The sequence below is a fragment of the Saccopteryx leptura genome, chromosome 1 (assembly GCF_036850995.1).
Source record: "Saccopteryx leptura isolate mSacLep1 chromosome 1, mSacLep1_pri_phased_curated, whole genome shotgun sequence".
Taxonomy (NCBI): Eukaryota; Metazoa; Chordata; class Mammalia; order Chiroptera; family Emballonuridae; genus Saccopteryx; species Saccopteryx leptura.
Window position 1 is genome coordinate 260919984 of NC_089503.1, and position 17265 is coordinate 260937248.

Genomic DNA, 17265 nt, shown 5'->3' on the forward strand with positions numbered 1-17265 from the left:
TTTTTTTAAAAGGGGGGAGGAAAGAGTCTCGGCTAAGTTGTTTAGAGTGTCATCCCAATATGCCAAGGTTGTGTATTTGATCCCTGGTCTGAGCACCCACAAGAATCAACCAATGAATGCATAAATAAATGGAACAACAAATTGATGTTTTTCTCTCTCTTTCCTTTCCTCTCTCTCCAAAATCAATTTAAAAAAAAAGAAAAAAAGGGGGAGGGAAAGGACTAAATGGGTAGCCTTTCCAAAAAGGAAATATAGCCTGACTGGTGGTGGCACAGTGGATAGAGCACCGGCCTAGGACACTGAGATCACCAGTTAGAAACTCTGAGGTCACCAGCTTGAGCCTGAGATAACTGACATGATCCTAAGGTCACTGACTTGAGTGAGAGGTCACTGCATGAGCTGGAACCCTTGGGTCAAGGCAGGTATGAGAAGCAATCAATGCACAAATAAAGTGGAGCAATTATGAGTTGATGCTTCTCACTCTCCTCTCTCCATTCCTCTCTCTCTAAATAAATAAAAATATTAAAGAGAAAAATAGAAAGGAAGTGTAACTCCCTACCGTTTTCTAGGGAAGAGTCAAATGGTCACAATTCTTAGGTAAAAAAGAACCTTTCCTGCAACAATCAGATACTCCTTAGAAAAAGCTCAAGCACAACTTCCTGACATTTCTTTTGTAAAAGTATTGAGGAGGGCCTGACCAGGCAGTGGCGCAGTGGATAGAACGTCGGATTGGGATGCAGAGGACCCAGGTTCGAGACCCCGAAGTCGCCAGCTTGACTGCGGGCTCATCTGGTTTGAGCAAAGCTCACCAGCTTGGACCCATGGTCGCTGGCTCAAGCAAGGGGTTACTCGGTCTGCTGTAGCCCCAGGGTTAAGACACATATGAGAAAGCAATCAATGAACAACTAAGGTGTCGCAATGCACAACGAAAAACTGATGATTGATGCTTCTCATCTCTCTGTTCCTGTCTGTCTGTCCCTATCTATCCCTCTCTCTGTCTCTGTTTAAAAAAAAAAAAAAAAAGCCTGACTGGGTGGTGGTGCAGTGGATAGAGCGTCGGACTGGGATGCTTAGGACCCAGGTTCGAGACCCTGAGGTCGCCAGCTTGAGCGCAGGCTCATCTAGTTTGAGCAAAGCTCACCAGCTTGAGCCAAAGGTCGCTGGTTCAAGCAAGGAGTCACTCAGTCTGCTGTAGACCCCCTCCACCCCCAGTCAAGGCACATATGAGAAAGCAATCAGTGAACAACTACGGTGCCACAATTAAGAATTGATGCTTCTCATCTCTCTCCCTTCCTGTCTGTCCCTCTCTCTGACTCTCTGTCACTGTGACAAAATAAATAAAATTAAAAAAAGAAAAGAAAAAAGAAAAGGATTGAGGAAGCACCCGTCTCCTGCAAGTCCTCTCTGTTGAGAGGAGGGGTGCTTGAGGTTCCAAATTTCTCCTCTGGTTAGGGGACACACAAGATAATTTCCCAAGTTAACTTCAGGTAGAAAGGCTAGGGCGCCAAACCCCCACTGCTCTTCAGACAAGGGAGGAAGACGACCCCAGTAACGCTCAGAAGAGGCAGGGTGTGCTCCCTAAATACTAATCAGGAAAGACAATGAATTTGGGGTCCTGAATTCTCCAAGTTCTCCTTAGTAAAGGGAGCAGAAGCCTGAGCCCCTCAAGTTTTCTTACTAAAGAGAGTTGAGATTCCCAATCTACAAAATTAGTCTTATCCTGGCAATTCTCCTGAGAAAAGCGGGCAGGGCAAGAACTTCCAAGATTCTCTCCAGAAGAGGGGGTATCGGCAAGATTCCTTAAGATTCTCCTTAGAACTGGGGCCAGGCAAAAATAAATAAATTAATTTAAAAAATTAAATAAAAAGAACTAAAGCCAGGCAAAGAATCCTTAAGATTCTTCTCAGAACAGGGACCAGGGCAAAAATCCCCAAATTTCTCTTCAGAAGGGGATCAGACCTACAACTCCAGTCAGGAAAGAGAACTGGAAAAATGAATCCCCTCGAGAATAGGGTGGAGCCATAGCTCGACCAGTCTCCTTAGAGCGCGCCTTACGCGACCCCGCCTATCACCAGGCGTATCGGCTCCACGCCCGCCCAGCCCAGGGTGCCTCCGGTGCATTGTGGGTGGGACGCCCCTGCTGAGCACTGCGGGGAACCCCCAGCCAAGCCAGTTGGCCACCTAGCTGCCCAGTCGAACCGCCTTCCAGGGTCCGAGCGAGCCGGCCACGGATTGACGCGTCTCCCAGGCCCCGCCCTTCGCGGCGTTCCCGCCCCTAAGCCTAGGCCCGCCCCCTCAGGGTCTTGACTGGCTCTGAGGCCCGTTCCACTCTATCATTAGCAGGCTATCTGTCAGTCACTGCGGTCTATCCCTCCCAACCCCCTCGGGCCCGCCCAGGCCGCCGGCGCGATCCCTAGGGCGAGCCGGCCCGCATGCTCATTGGCCGTCGGACGCTGTCCGTCGTGAGGCTGGTCACGCCCACTGTGGGGCGAGGATCTCAGAAACCCCGTTCGGACCTCATTGGTCTGCGGCGCCGCCACTCGGTGAGACGTGCTTCAACCCGGAAGTGTGCGAGACGAAATCTGCCTAGCAACCGGGGAAGCCGAGCTGCGAAGCGGGCAATTTCAGTGTAAGACCGGGAGGGCAGACCGAGCCGCGGCTCCAAGCGCGGCGCGGCGGCTCCACCCGCTCAGGGTCAGCGCCCCGGCCCGCGCACGCGCAACCCTGCCGCTTGAGTGCGCCTCGCGCCGCCCGCGCAGTCGGTCGGTCCGCTGTCCGTCGTCGCCACTGCGGGCGCCACCTGAGGAAGCTGCTGCCACGGGACCTGAGCGGACCGGACCCGACTCTGTCGCCCGAGGCCGCCTGGGACCCAGCAGCTGCCCTTGGAGGCGCCGAGCAACTTCGGTGAGTGGGGGGCCGGCGCCGCTGGTGGCGGGTCCCCAGCTTCCGGTGTCCCGGTCTTCTCTGGGGCTTCCGCTTCTCCGAGGAGACCGCCTCCAGTGCGTGACCCCCTTGTCTGAGGGGACTAGCTTCTTGAGGAATACTCCACGTCTGAGTGGGGACCCCCCGACTCTCTGAAGGATCCTCCTTCTGTGAGGGACCCTACTTTTCTGTGGGGACCTGCCTCTCCGGCATGCCCCTATTTTTCTGAGGGGAGCCCCTTCTCTGATGGACCTTCCACTTTTCTGAGGGACTTGCCTCTCCGAGGACACCCTCCAACTCTCTGGGACCACCAGTCTCTGTAGGGATTCCCTGCTTCCTTGGGGAACCCCGCTTCTCCCAGGACACACTCCTGCTTCTGGGGGACCCTCCCCTCACTTTTCTGGGGGAGCCCACTTCTCTGATGAGACCTTCCCGCTTTTCCAGGGATCCCCCCACTACATTCTCTGAGGAGATCCCAGCTTCTTTGACCTGTTGTCGCACTTTTCTGTTGTGCCCCTTTTCGTCCTGCTTTTCTAAGGCGTCTTATCATTTTTCACGGTCCCCTTTACCTCTGCTTTTCTGAGATACTCTTCCTGCTGTTCTGTCCTCATTTGTTTGGGTGACCTCCTTCTTCCAAGTATCGTACATATCTGATTGGACTATTAGTTTCTGGAGAAAAAATTCCTCACTTTACCAAAATATTTTCCATTTCTTTTGGCGTCCCTAATAATATATCGATGCTGCAATGTTTGGAGGGGTCCCTGGCTTCTGCAGAGGTTCTCCCCCTAATATGAGATGTCTCACTCCTAAGGGCTCCTCACATCCTGGAACTGTGCCTCCACATTTCTAAAATATACCCTCGTCTGATGGCAGACATAGTGGATTTCTTCACTTCTCTGAGGGGTCTCCTCGCATCCCAAGGTGTTTCCTTCTCACTTACTTGAGGACATTTCTCCTTTCCTGAGGTTTTCCTCCTGATTATCTTTAAAAATTTTTTTAATTTCTTTTAATTTTTTAGTTTTTGATTTATCTTTCCTTTCTTGATTCGCTCAGGGAGAAACTTTTCCTTGGCACTTGAGGATTCCCTTATTTCTGTTTGTGGCACTAGCTTCCCTCCATAGTGGAAGAAGAAATGGGCCTTCCCTTCAGTCTTTCTTGCCAGATTGGGGATCTTCTCTGAACTTTTATCTCAGCTTCCAGGGACCTGAGGGATTTTGGCTGAAAGGGGAATTGGGAGACAGAGAGGCAAAACAAACAAAACCCCCCCACTATTTTCTCCTGTCCTTTAAGACCGGTTAGATTTGTGAGCAGGAGCTGTTGCCAGATGACCACCTTGGTTACTCCATTTTTGAGCCATGGGGCAACAACTGTGTTGGCAGGCCAGGACAGGGCCTGAAAATTGTTCGTCCATTATCATACTGTCAAGCTGTGGGACTGACTGATCCACTTCCTGTCCCGTGCCTTAGTCCTCCTGCGTAGTGTAACAACCCCCCGCCCCCTTCCCCTGAAAAAAAAAAGGTAGAGGTGGGGAGAAGAAAAATGCTCTTCCATATCTTTCTGCTACATTTTCTCTCCCTAGGTCCTCTGATTTACCCCTTGATCACTAGAGGCTCCTCGGTTTGTGGGCCACTCTGGTTTGAAAGGCAAACCAAGAAGCAGGAAATGGGTCACCTTAGATCCAGGAAGGGTAGAAGGGAGACAAGGGAAAGGGGTTTTGACTTCATTTCTCTAAGTTTTAGGTGAGTTCACTTGGCCAAAGGAAGTTTTTACATGGCTTTTACAAATCTTTTTTATTTTTTTTATTTTTTTATTTTTCTGAAGTTGGAAATGGGGAGGCAGTCAGACAGACTCCCGCATGCGGCCGACCGGGATCCACCTGGCACGCCCACCAGGGGGCGATGCTCTGCCCATCTGGGGCGTTGCTCTGTTGCAACCAGAGCCACTCTAGCGCCTGAGGCAGAGGCCAAGGAGCCATCCCCAGTGCCCGGGCCATCTTTGCTCCAATGCAATGGAGCCTCGGCTGCGGGAGGGGAAGAGAGAGACAGAGAGGAAGGAGAGGGGGAGGGGTGGAGAAGCAGATGGGCGCTTCTCCTGTGCGCCCTGGCCAGGAATCAAACCCGGGACTCCTGCACACCAGGCCGACGCTCTACCACTGAGCCAACCGGCCAGGGCCTACAAATCTTATGTGTACTTTTTTAATGGCCCACCCTAGATTCCGAGTTTATTCCAATAGCTAATTTTATCTGCTTTGCCAAACGCAGAGCTCTCTGGAGCCCAAGTAGATGAATGCTGGCATTGAGAGATGGTCCAAAGGACAGGAGTGAACTCAGTTTGAAACCTGAGTAACCTTGTAACCACGTTGTGTCCATGCACAAGTTTCAGGCCAAAAATGTGGAGAGAATGTTCCTGAAGTGGAGTTTTAAAATATAGGCTGAACTCCTGTTTGGTTTAGCATTTCAGTGAGTTCTTCGTCTGACTCTGCTAGAACTGCAGTTCACTTTACAGTTTGACTTAAGGCTGTCTCTCTCCTGTTTGTTTCCATCTGGGTCTTGCTTAAATTTGAGTCCTTTGTGAAGACTCCTGCCGAGGCTATAATTTGAATTCTAAATCTGTTGGTGGACCATGTGGACACAAGTTTCAACTCGAGCTATTTTCTTCTGTGGAGAAGTGCTTGGAGAATTTCCTGGGCCCTTTGCTCCTGGGGTAGTCAAGTCCAGGCAAGAAGCTGCTGCAGACCTGGTTGCTCTTCTACTACCTCTTCCTGGTCAGCTGTAGGTACTGCCCTGAAGGGCAGGGGAAGATGATGGGAAGTTCAGTGTTTAGGGTTCCCTGAGACAGGGCAGAGAAATTCTGGCACATATTTATTATTTATTTTTTAAAGTAAATTTTTTTTAAAATTTATTAATTTTAAAGGGAGAGGAAGGGAGAGAGAGAGAGAATAAATGAATGAGACAGGAACAAATCTTTTCCTGTATGTGCACTGACCAGGGATCAAACTGGCAACCTCTCTGCTGCGGGACAATGCTTTGACCAACTGGGGTATCTGGCTAGGGTATTTTTATTTTATTTTATTTCATTTCATTTCATTTTATTGTTATAACAGAGACAGAGACAGACAGAGAGAGGAATAGGTAGGGACAAACGGACAGGAAGGGATAGAGATGAGAAGCATCAAACCGTTGTTGTGGTACCTTAGTTGTTCATTGATTTCTTTCTCATATGTGCCTTGACCAGTGGGCTAGAGCCAGTGACCTTGGGCTCAAACTGGTGAGCCTTGCTCAAACCAGATGAGCCCGCGCTCAGTCTGGCGACCTCGGGGTTTCGAACCTGGGTCCTCCATGTCCTAGTCCGACGCTCTTATCCACTGCGCCACCGCCTGGTCAGGCTATTATTCTATTTTGAAGATTTTATTTATTGATTTTACAGAGAGGAGGGGTGGGGGCAGAGAGAAGTATTAACTCAGTCTCATAGTTGCTTCATTTTAGTTGTTCATTGCTTGCTTATTGTATGTGCTTTGACTGGACAAGCACAGGGTTTTAACGAGAGATCTCACCATTCCAGATCGACACTCTATTCACTGTGCCACCACAGGCCAGGCATATTTATTATTTTAAATGAAACCCACAGGAACAGCTAGGTAGGATATTAGGGAAGACAGAGCTTTGAAGTCAGAAGGACCTGATTCAGGTTCTGGGTCTGGCCTTCCTAGTTTTGTGGTCTTGGACAAGTTATACCACAAAATTGGCATGTTATTAAATATGTATTTGAGGAGTTACATCTCTGTGAATGTGTGTGAAGACACATATGGGAAGTGCTTTCTAGAGGTATGAATGAATGAATTTGAGACAATGAACAGGAGGCAGCTAGCACAGTCTCTATCTCATGGTTGGTGTGCAATAAAGGTTGGTTGTTGTGCTCAGGAGATTAGGGTTCTGCCCTGCACTCCCAGGCCAGGAAGCACTTGACATTTTGCCAAGGCTAAATATGCCCAAAGAGAAAAAAAACTTGTCCCTGGTCGGATAGCTTAGTTGGTTAGAGCTTTGTCCAGAAGCGCAAAGCTTGTGGGTTTGATCCCTGGTCAGGGCACATATGAGAACAGATCTATGCTTCTGTCTCTCCCTTCTTCTCTCTCTAAAACTAATAAAGTAAGTGGAAAAAAAAAAAGGAAAAAGAAACTTGGTATGTCTCTTGCAAAGCTCACTGCCCCCCTGGGTCTCATTGAATTTTTATGTGTTCAGATAGTAGATGTAGGTGGATTTGCTGTGCGGCAGACATTTCTGTTTGCCTTGGCCTTGCCTTCTCCTTCTGTAAAATGGGTTAATTTGTGAGTTAAGGCCAAGTAGGGAGCTGTATTACTGTAATTAGACCATAGGCAAGATAGAAGATTATAACAAACTCTAAGAATTATGGGAAGAAAATAGTAGGAGAACCATAAACCTAAAGGATAATATCCATACTTTGGGACTGCTTGAGTGAGTGATGTGGAGCAGTTATATGGTGAGTGGTCTCTTAGACATTAGATCCTTGAAATAACTGTTCTTTTGGGGAAATGGATCAGATTTGGGAACAAAAGACTGGGAAAGCGATGTACAAAGGCATTTGGTGCTACACAATAGTACCTTGAGAGGGCCAGGGTGTGGCTTAGTGCCTTGAAGAGATCAGAATTCACCTTGAGCTCCCAGGATAGAGAGGGCTGTGGAGATGCTAACTCTGCCTCTGGTGGTGGTGAAGGCTGAGGTGGGCAGGACAGGTTTTTTTTTTGTTTGTTTTTTGAGAGGATTCTTTCTTAGCAATTAGTGAGAGCCCTAAAATCATAATCATGGCTGTGAGTTGGGCCCAGCCTTTTTAGCTTAGTAGTGTGGAGACAGATGGCATTTACCCCTGATAGTTAAAACCCAAGGGGAAATAATGGATGAAAACCTGAGCTCAGTCCCTGTTGGCTGCTCCCAAGTTTGAAGAAAAGGGTTTTTTCCGTTTCTTGAAATATCACCAATACCTCCCTTTGTGTCTCTGTCTGACACACACACACACACACACACACACACACACACACACACACACACACAGTGACTTTACTATTGTGGCCTAGAAATACTCACCAATCTTAAATTTTTCTTAATTCTTTTAAGGTCAGTTATTTCGTATATGAGAAAGGAGCAGAGTTTATTATTTTTAATGTGTAAGAAATCAGGTAAACAACTTTAAAGGGAATCACTATCCTTTTTGAAATTATGCTGTGTCCCTTGTGTGCCACAGACTTCACTCTGGTTGATAGTGGTGCCACTGCCCAGTCTCTTATCTAACAGGAAGTTTTTTGAACCTTTCTTTTTTGAATTGAAAGATCCTTACAGCAATAAAAACTCTTGGATAATTAGAAATAATATTGATCTATGTACATTTATTAGATGTAATGTAACATGATTATCCATTGGTGGGCAGCTCTAAAAGGCATGTGGGTCCCAACACTGCCTACTTTCTAACTGTGAACAATAAACTGTTGATTTATATAACTGAAATAGCTAGGGAAGTCAGGGTTTCCTTCCTGTTGGACACAGCAAAGGGGGCATTAAATCCCTGTGGGATCTTGGTGATAAGAAAGAAGTTGACCTCTTTTGCAATTGGGAAATAACTACTATATCAAGTCGTTCCATTCAAATGAATGGATGGTGTTTTATATATATATATATATGTATAGGTATATGTATATATGTATTTAAATATTTTATTTATTGATTTTACAGAGTGAGGGAGAAAGCGAGAAGTATCAACTCATAGTTGCTTCACTTTAATTGTTCACTGCTTGCTTGTTGTATGTGCCTTGCCCAGGCAAGCCCAGGGTTTCAAACTGGTGGCTTCAGTGTTCCAGGTCAATGCTCTATCCACTGTGCCACCACAGGCCAGGCTGGATGGTGTTATTTTTAATTTCTGGTATTAAGCTTGGCTTTATCCTGTCTTCAACCTGGCTGCCTTTGTTTATACAAATTCAGTCTTCCAAACTGGCCTCTAAGGGACATTAGAGCTCTCAAGGAAGGGCTTTATTTACCGCAGGTTGTTGTTGTTTTTTTAAGTGCAACTTAAATTAGATTGAAAATGTTTTGGCTCATGTGATTTTCTATGCCAGCAAATAATTCAGCAATGGTTGTGTGCCTACCTTGTACCAGGTGTACCATGCTTGGTGCTGGGGGTCTAGTAGTAAGCAGGACAGGTGCATTAGGCCTTCAAGGATCTTACATCCCAGTCACAGACAAGTAAACAAATGAAAGAAAGAATATTGTAGTGCTTCTTTGGGAATATCCCTGGATGTTGGGAGCTTGGGGTGGAGTTTCTTGGAGATTTAGAAGTGAAACTTAACTACCCTTTGCATGTCTTCACTGGGCTTCTTGCTTCTGTTTTCTCTCTATATAAGGTGGTAGAAATTATGGCATTCTCCCAGTTGATTGTTGGCTGTTGGCACTGTTTTATTCAGGAAGACTGTGGCTGTAATTTTGGAGTAAATAGAGAGAGTCTCGGATGGCCACAGCCAGGAGCATTTTCAACTTTGCTTTTCTTGAAGTTCACGGCAGCATGTTTTTGGAATTCTGTGGCATTTCTTCATGGCAGTGCATATTATGCAGAGATAAACAGCTCTAAAAGCCCTTCCTGCCTTATTTGAAACCTTAAAATAAATTCAGACGAGGCCCTGGCCAGTTGGCTCAGTGGTAGAGCGTCGGTCTGGCGTGCAGGAGTCCCGGGTTCGATTCCCGGCTAGGGCACACAGGAGAAGCGCCCATCTGCTTCTCCACCCCTCCCCCTCTCCTTCCTCTCTGTCTTTCTCTTCCCCTCCCGCAACCAAGGCTCCATTGGAGCAAAGATGGCCTGGGCGCTGAGGATGGCTCTGTGGCCTCTGCCTCAGGCGCTAGAATGGCTCTGGATGCAACAGAGCGACGCCCCAGAGGGGCAGAGCATTGCCCCCTGGTGGGCATGCCGGGTGGATCCTGATCAGGCGCATGCGGGAGTCTGTCTGACTGCCTCCCCGTTTCCAGCTTCAAAAAATGCAAAAAAAAAATAATAATAAATTCAGATGAGGAAAGTGTTTGGTTGTTACTTACAGCATAGGAAAAATGAGGTTTCAGATAGATAGACTGCTTTGTTGTGTATTGGTGGGTTCATGGTACATGGAGTTCCCTCCGTCCTTGGGTTCCCACTTACACTGGGTTTGGCAAAGGGCTATTTTGACTTTCCTGTGTTGTAGCCAGATTATTTATTTAATTTTTAAACTTTTATTTATTGATTTTTAGAGAGGAAGGTAGAGAGTGCGAGAAACATTGATTGGTTGTTCCATTTACTCATGCTGTCACTGGTTGATTTATGTATGTGCCCTGACTAGGGATTGATTCTGCAACCTTGGCATGTCGAGGCACCACCAACCAACTGAGCTACCCAGCCAGGGCCTTGTGGCCAGATTGGATGTTGGCCCACATAGATCAGTAAGGTGACAGATGCTTTTCTTAGGTAAGTATATTGGTGAGGGAGCCAGAGAGAGGGGTGGATACTGGGGCATGGACTCCAGGATAGAGGAAGAGGGTATTACAAGGAGAGTTTCTGGTTAGTTTGTCTTCTTTTTCTTTTCTTCTACCCAAGTACTGACTATGAAGGTGAAGAGGCCAGAAGTGGGTGTAAATAAGTAATGCAGTTGTGCATGTGACCAGGATCCCACCTCTGGGCTCAGCTGTCCTTGGATGCTTGCTTCTTCCTCACTTCTTATTCCTCTGCCCTCCAGGCTGAGTTGTTTTTTTTTTTTTCAGGCTGAGTTTTTGGGTCCCAATTTGAGCATAGAAAACAATTTTTTTTTTTTTTGGGTAAGCTGATTTGTTAGAATTGGGAGCACTTGGCAGTTCTGGGGCTTAGCTAATGTACTCACAAACTCGGAACTCTGACGGGGTGGCCAAAAGGATGATTTCCTGTTGCATTATCACAGTGTTGCCTGCAGGATCTTGCCTGTAGAGCAGGGGTCCCCAAAATTTTTTCACAGGGGGCCAGTTCACTGTGCCTCAGACCGTTGGAGGGCCGGACTATAAAAAAACTATGAACAAATCCCTATGCACACTGCACATATCTTATTTTAAAGTAAAAAGACAAAACTGAAATAAATACAATATTTAAAATAAAGAACAAGTAAATTTAAATCAACAAACTAACCAGTATTTCAATGGGAACTATGCTCCTCTCACTGACCACCAATGAAAGAGGTGCCCCTTCCAGAAGTGCGGCGGGGGCCGGATAAATGGCCTCAGGGGGCCGCATGCGGGCCCGCAGGCCGTAGTTTGGGGGCCCCTGCTGTAGAGGGATGCTCTTGGAGAGGTGTATAGAACTTAGGAAAGCAGACAGCAAATAGGTCTTTCTGCAAGAGTGTACTGTCGAAGAATCCTTTACTGTTATTTGTTTTTGTTGCTTTGTAAAAGGACCACAGGCTCTGTGCACTAGAAGCTTTAGAGCCAGAAAGCCTTGAGTCTGTATCCAGGTTTCACCACTTGTTGGCTCTGTGACTGTAGGAAAGTGGCGTAACTGTAAGCGGCCTAAGTTCTTTGAGCCTCAGTCTCCCAATTTGTGGGGTAGGGATGGTAAGAACGAAGCAAGTGATCTGATTATTGTAGGTGTCTTGTAAAGAAGTTGTTACAGAATCCTATCAAGACTGACTGTTCTTCTCAAGGTTGAGATCCAAGTTTGGACAGATTCTATGGCAGTTTATACTGCCCAAGAGCACACCAGTCCACAGTGGGCCACAAGTGCTGTGCATGACTAAAGGCCGTGATCTAGAGGTTCCTGGGTTGGTTAATTTTTCTCAGTGAGTTCTCTGAGTTCATTGTAGCCTTACACTGGGTGTACTTGCCATAAGGACGTGCAGTGTCTCCTGAAGCATAACGTGGCACTGTAAGTCCTAGGAAAAAGGCTCAACCTATACTCTATATGGCTGCTATCAGTGCTAGTAAAAGCTTCATCTTTGAGGGTGAGGAATAATATTTACCTAACTTGCTAAGGGGTCAGACCTGGCTGGACACAGGAACCCGGACTACTAGGAAAAGATAGGTACATTAACTGGCAAGTGCAGCAAAGTGCCACAGTTGGATCAGGGAAGGAGGGGGCGATTTGGAGGGTCATCAAAGGAAGGAGTGAAGGATGGAGAGGGCTACTTGTTAGTAGGTGGCTAGATATTCTGGGAGAGGAATAGCATGGGCACAGGCAAGGACCTGGTGATGAAAAACAGCCTAGTAAGTTCCCTTGATTTGAGGAGGTGATGCTCATCTAAAAGTCAGAGTTTGAACTGGGTACCTTTAATAAGTAAAGCCCAACATTAACATTAACTCAGAACTCAAAGGTAGGAAGTCATATAAAATATGCCCTAGTAGTAGACAACATTAAACTCAAAAATCTTATTTATATTGAGCTCTCGATAAGCATTTTTCAATCAGAAGCCAGTGCTGGCCAGTGAAATTAGATCATCTAGACCAGGGGTCCCCAAACTATGGCCCATGGGCCACATGCGGCCCCCTGAGGCCATTTATCCGGCCCCTGCCGCACTTCCGGAAGGGGCACCTCTTTCATTGGTGGTCAGTGAGAGGAGCATAGTTCCCATTGAAATACTGGTCAGTTTGTTGATTTAAATTTACTTGGCCTGACCTGTGGTGGCGCAGTGGATAAAGCGTCGACCTGGAAATGCTGAGGTAGCTGGTTCGAAACCCTGGGCTTGCCTGGTCAAGGCACATATGGGAGTTGATGCTTCCTGCTCCTCCCACTTCTCTCTCTCTGTTTCTCTCTCTCTCTCTCTCCCTCTCTCTCTCCTTTCTAAAATGAATAAATAAAATAAAAAATAAATATTAAAAAAAAAATTTACTTGTTCTTTTTTTTTTTTTTGTATTTTTCTGAAGCTGGAAACGGGGAGAGACAGACAGACTCCCGCATGCGCCTGACCGGGATCCACCCGGCACGTCCACCAGGGGTGATGCTCTGCCCCTCCGGGGCGTCGCTCTGCCGCGACCAGAGCCACTTTAGCGCCTGGGGCAGAGGCCAAGGAGCCATCCCCAGCACCCGGGCCATCTTTGCTCCAATGGAGCCTTGGCTGCGGGAGGGGAAGAGAGAGACAGAGAGGAAGGAGGGGGGGGTGGAGAAGCAAATGAGCGCTTCTCCTATGTGCCCTGGCCGGGAATCGAACCCGGGTCCCCCGCACGCCAGGCCGACGCTCTACCGCTGAGCCAACCGGCCAGGGCTACTTGTTCTTTATTTTAAATATTGTATTTGTTCCTGTTTTTTTTTTTTTTACTTTAAGATATGTGCAGTATGCATAGAGATTTGTTCATAGTTTTTTTTATAGTCCGGCCCTCCAATGGTCTGAGGGACAGTGAACTGGCCCCCTGTGTAAAAAGTTTGGGGACCCCTGATCTAGACTCTCTTTGTAATGGTAAGCAGTCTGCATGGAGTTTAATCTTTTAAGGAGCTTCAAGAGAACAGATTTGGGTGCTGCTTCTGAATCTTTTTCCCTCCCTTCCTCCCTTCCTCCCTTCCTCCTTCCTTTTGTGAGAGAGAGGGAGAGAGATGAGAAGCATCAACTCATAGTTGCGGCACTTTGGTTGTTCCTTGGTTGTTTTCTCATATGTGCCTTCACCGGGGGTCTCCAGCTGAGCCAGTGATCCCTTGCTTAAGCCAGCAACATTGGCCTTAAAGCCAGTAACCATGGGGTCATGTCAATGGTCCCACACTTAAGCCAGTAACCCCATGCTGAAGCCGAGTGAGCCCACACTCAAGCCGGCGACCTCAGGGTTTCGTACCTGGATTCTTAGCATCCCAGGCTGATGTTCTACCCACTGCCCCACCACCTAGTCGGACCTGAATCTTTTTCTTTTGAGAATTATCATTTAAGATGGTATAAAATTCTTCACATAGTATAACAGTTTTTTAACTTGCAGGTTATTTTTCTTTTTTGCAGGGTATTTTCTTTTTTTATCTTTTTTTTATTAAGTGAGAGGCAGAGAGACAGACTCCTGCATGCGCCCCAACCGAGATCCACCTGGAAAGCCCCCTACCAGGTGATTCTTTGTCCATCTGGAGCCAGCTGCTCCATTCCTTGGCAAGCAAGCTATTTTAGTGCCTGAGGTGAGGCCATGGTGCCATCCTCAGTGCCCTGGGCCAACTTGCACAAACCATTTGAGCCATGGCTGCAGAAGAGAGAGAGAGAGAGAGAGAGAGAGAGAGAGAGAGAGGGAGAGGGAGGGAGAGGAAGGGGAGGGGTGGTGAAGCAGGTGGTCACTTCTGTGTGCCCTGACTGGGAATTGAACCCGGGGTTTCTACATGCTGGGCTGACATTCTACCACTGAGCAACTGGCCAGGGCCAACTTGCATGGTATTTTCAAGGTTTAGGTTTTATGTGTATAAAACTTTTTTTCTTTGTATTTTTTTTCTGAAGTGAGAAGCGGGAGGCAGAGAGACACTCCCACATGTGCCCGACTGGGATCCATCAGCAAACCCACTAGGGGGCAATGCTTTGCTCATCTGGGGTGTTGCTCTGTTGCTCTGTTTCAACTGGAGCCATTCTAGCGCCTGAGACAGAGGCCATCGAGCCATCCTCAGCACCCAGGTCAACTTTGCTCCAGTGGAGCCTTGGCTGTGGGAGGGGATGAGAGAGACAGAGAGAAAGGAGAGGGGGAAGGGTGGAGAAGCAGATGGGTGCTTCTCCTGTGTGCCCTGGCCGGGAATCAAACCCGGGACTTCTACACGCCAGGCCAACGCTCTATCTACCACTGAGCCAACTGTCCAGGGCCTATAAAACTTGAAAGTTGATGTTTAACCTCTCAGAGTATCTTTTTTTTTTTTGTATTTTTTTTTTCTGAAGTTGGAAATGAGGCAGTCAGACTGACTCCCGCATGCGCCTGACTGGGATCCAGCCGGCATACCCACCAGGGGGCGATGCTCTGCCCATCTGGGGCGTTGCTCTGTTGCAGCCAGAGCCATTCTAGCGCCTGAGGCAGAGGCCATAGAGCCATCCCCAGCGCCCGGGCCAACTTTGCACCAATGGAGCCTTGGCTGCGGGAGGGGAAGAGAGAGACAGAGAGGAAGGAGAGGGGGAGGGGTGGAGAAGCAGATGGGTGCTTCTCCTCAGAGTATCTTTTTTTTTAACATATTTTTTTAAGTAGTTTATTTTAATGATTTTTTAGAGGAGGGGGGAGAGAGAGACACAATAACATTGATCCATTCCTTTATGTGCCCTAACCAGGGATCGAAGTGGCAACCGCTACTCTTCAGGATGATGCTCTAACCAACTGAGCTATCTGGCCAGGGCTCAGAGAATCTTTATTAAAGGTTGACTTTTGACCTGAATTTGAAATAAAGATTAAAAAAGAAAAGAAGGAAGGAAGGAAGGCAGGCAGGCAGGCAGGCAGGAAGGAAGGCAGGCAGGCAGGCAGGCAGGAAGGAAGAAGGAAGGCAGGCGGGAGGGAGGGAGGGAGGGAAGGAAAGAAAAGGGAAGGGAAGGGAAGGGGAAAGGAAAGGGGAAAGGAAAGAGCCTGAACAGGCAGTGGTGCAGTAGATAGAGTGTTGACCTGGGACACTTAAGGACCTAGGTTCAAAACCCCAAAGTTGCTGGCTTGAGCAGAGGCTCACCAGCTTGACCTCTGGGTTGCTGGCTTGAGTGTGGGATCATAGATATGACCCTATGATCACTAGCTTGAGCCCAAAGATCGTTGCTTGAGCCCAAGATCTCTAGCTTGAACAAGGACTCCAATGGGGTCAACTGGAAACCGCCCCCTCATCAAGACACATGAGAAAGGAATCAATGAACAATTAACATGTCACAACAACTTGATGCTTCTCATTTCTCTCCCTTCCTATCTGTCTGTCCTTGTCTGCCTCTCTCTCTCTCTCTCTCTCTCTCGTGCTAAAAAAATAAAAAAGAAAAAAAAGAAAAGATTAAAAAAATAAAGATCTTACTCTTCTCAAACCATGAGTTGGTAGAATGTAGGCCTGACTAGGTCAGCATGCAAAGAGGGCCTGGGTATTTGTTATCAAACTGTGAAGGAGAAAACTAGGTATACCTGCCACCTATAGTGAAATGCTGGGCACCAGGGAAGGAGGAAGAGGACCATCTTATTAGGAAAACTTTTGGAGATATAAAGTTGGATGATCTGCCATTTAACAATTGGGGAAGTTGGGTGTGAACTGGATACCAAGTTTTTCCTTTTTTTTTTTTTTTTTTACAGAGACAGGAAGAGAGCCAGAGAGAGGGATAGATAGGAACAGACAGACAGGAACGGAGAGAGATGAGAAGCATCAATCATCAGTTTTTTGTTGCGACATCTTAGTTGTTCATTAATTGCTTTCTCATATATGCCTTGACCATGGGCCTTCAGCAGACTGAGTAACCCCTTGTTCAAGCCAGCGACCTTGGGTCCAAGCTGGTGAGCTTTGCTCAAACCAGATGAGCCCGTGCTCAAGATGGCGACTTTGGGGTCTCAAACCTGGGTCTTCCGCATCCCAGTCTGACGCTCTGTCCCAGGGGTCGGAAACCTGTGGCTTGTGAGCCAGATGTGGCACTTTTGTTGGCTGTATCTGGCTCGCAGATAAATCTTTAATAAAAAAAATAACAGCCTGACCTGTGGTGGTGCAGTGGATAAAGCGTCAACCTGGAAATGCTGAGGTCGCCGGTTCGAAACCCTGGGCTTGCCTGGTCAAGGCACATATGGGAGTTGATGCTTCCAGCTCCTCCCCCCTTCTCTCTCTCCTCTCTCTCTCTCTCTCTCTCTCTCTCTGCCTCTCTCTTTCCCTCTCTCTCTCCTCTCTAAAATGAATAAATAAAATAAAAAAAAATAACATTAAAAATATAAAACATTCTTATGTATTACAATCCATTCATTTCCTACTGCTCATGTTCATGGTTGTGGGTGGCTGGAGCCAATCACAGCTGTCCTCCAGGGCAACACCAAATTTTTGTTGGATAATACTTAACGTACATGGGTCGTTGTATGGCTCTCACGGAATTACATTTTAAAATATGTGGCGTTTATGGCTCTCTCAGCCAAAAAGGTTCCCAACCCCTGCTTTATCCACTGCGCCACCACCTGGTCAGGCTGGATACCAAGTTTTTAAAACATGCTTTTCTTCATATTGAAATCAAGGATGTTTATTAACAGGCTGATGATGTGATTAACACTTTTTCTTTGCTAAGTGGGTTTGAATAGGTTGACCTCTAGACTTAAAACTGTCATAAAACATTTTTTTCTAGTTTTATGATTTTCCCTTTTTTAATTTTTAAATTTTTTATTTTATTTTATTTTTTTTACAGAGACAGAGAGAGAGAGTCAGAGTGAGGGATAGACA

At 47.0% G+C, this 17265-nt stretch overlaps 1 protein-coding gene across 3 annotated transcripts in view; it reads left to right on the plus strand.

Moving 5' to 3' along the window:
- Nucleotides 1-2548: 2548 nt before the first annotated feature.
- The window catches only part of GATAD2A (GATA zinc finger domain containing 2A), a 122922-nt gene continuing 108205 nt past the window's right edge, over nt 2549-17265 (plus strand). For all 3 annotated transcript variants that reach the window (XM_066350871.1, XM_066350892.1, XM_066350909.1), the window contains exon 1: nt 2549-2904. The gene's annotated coding sequence lies outside the window, so the exon portion shown is untranslated. The remainder of the gene's footprint in view (nt 2905-17265) is intronic.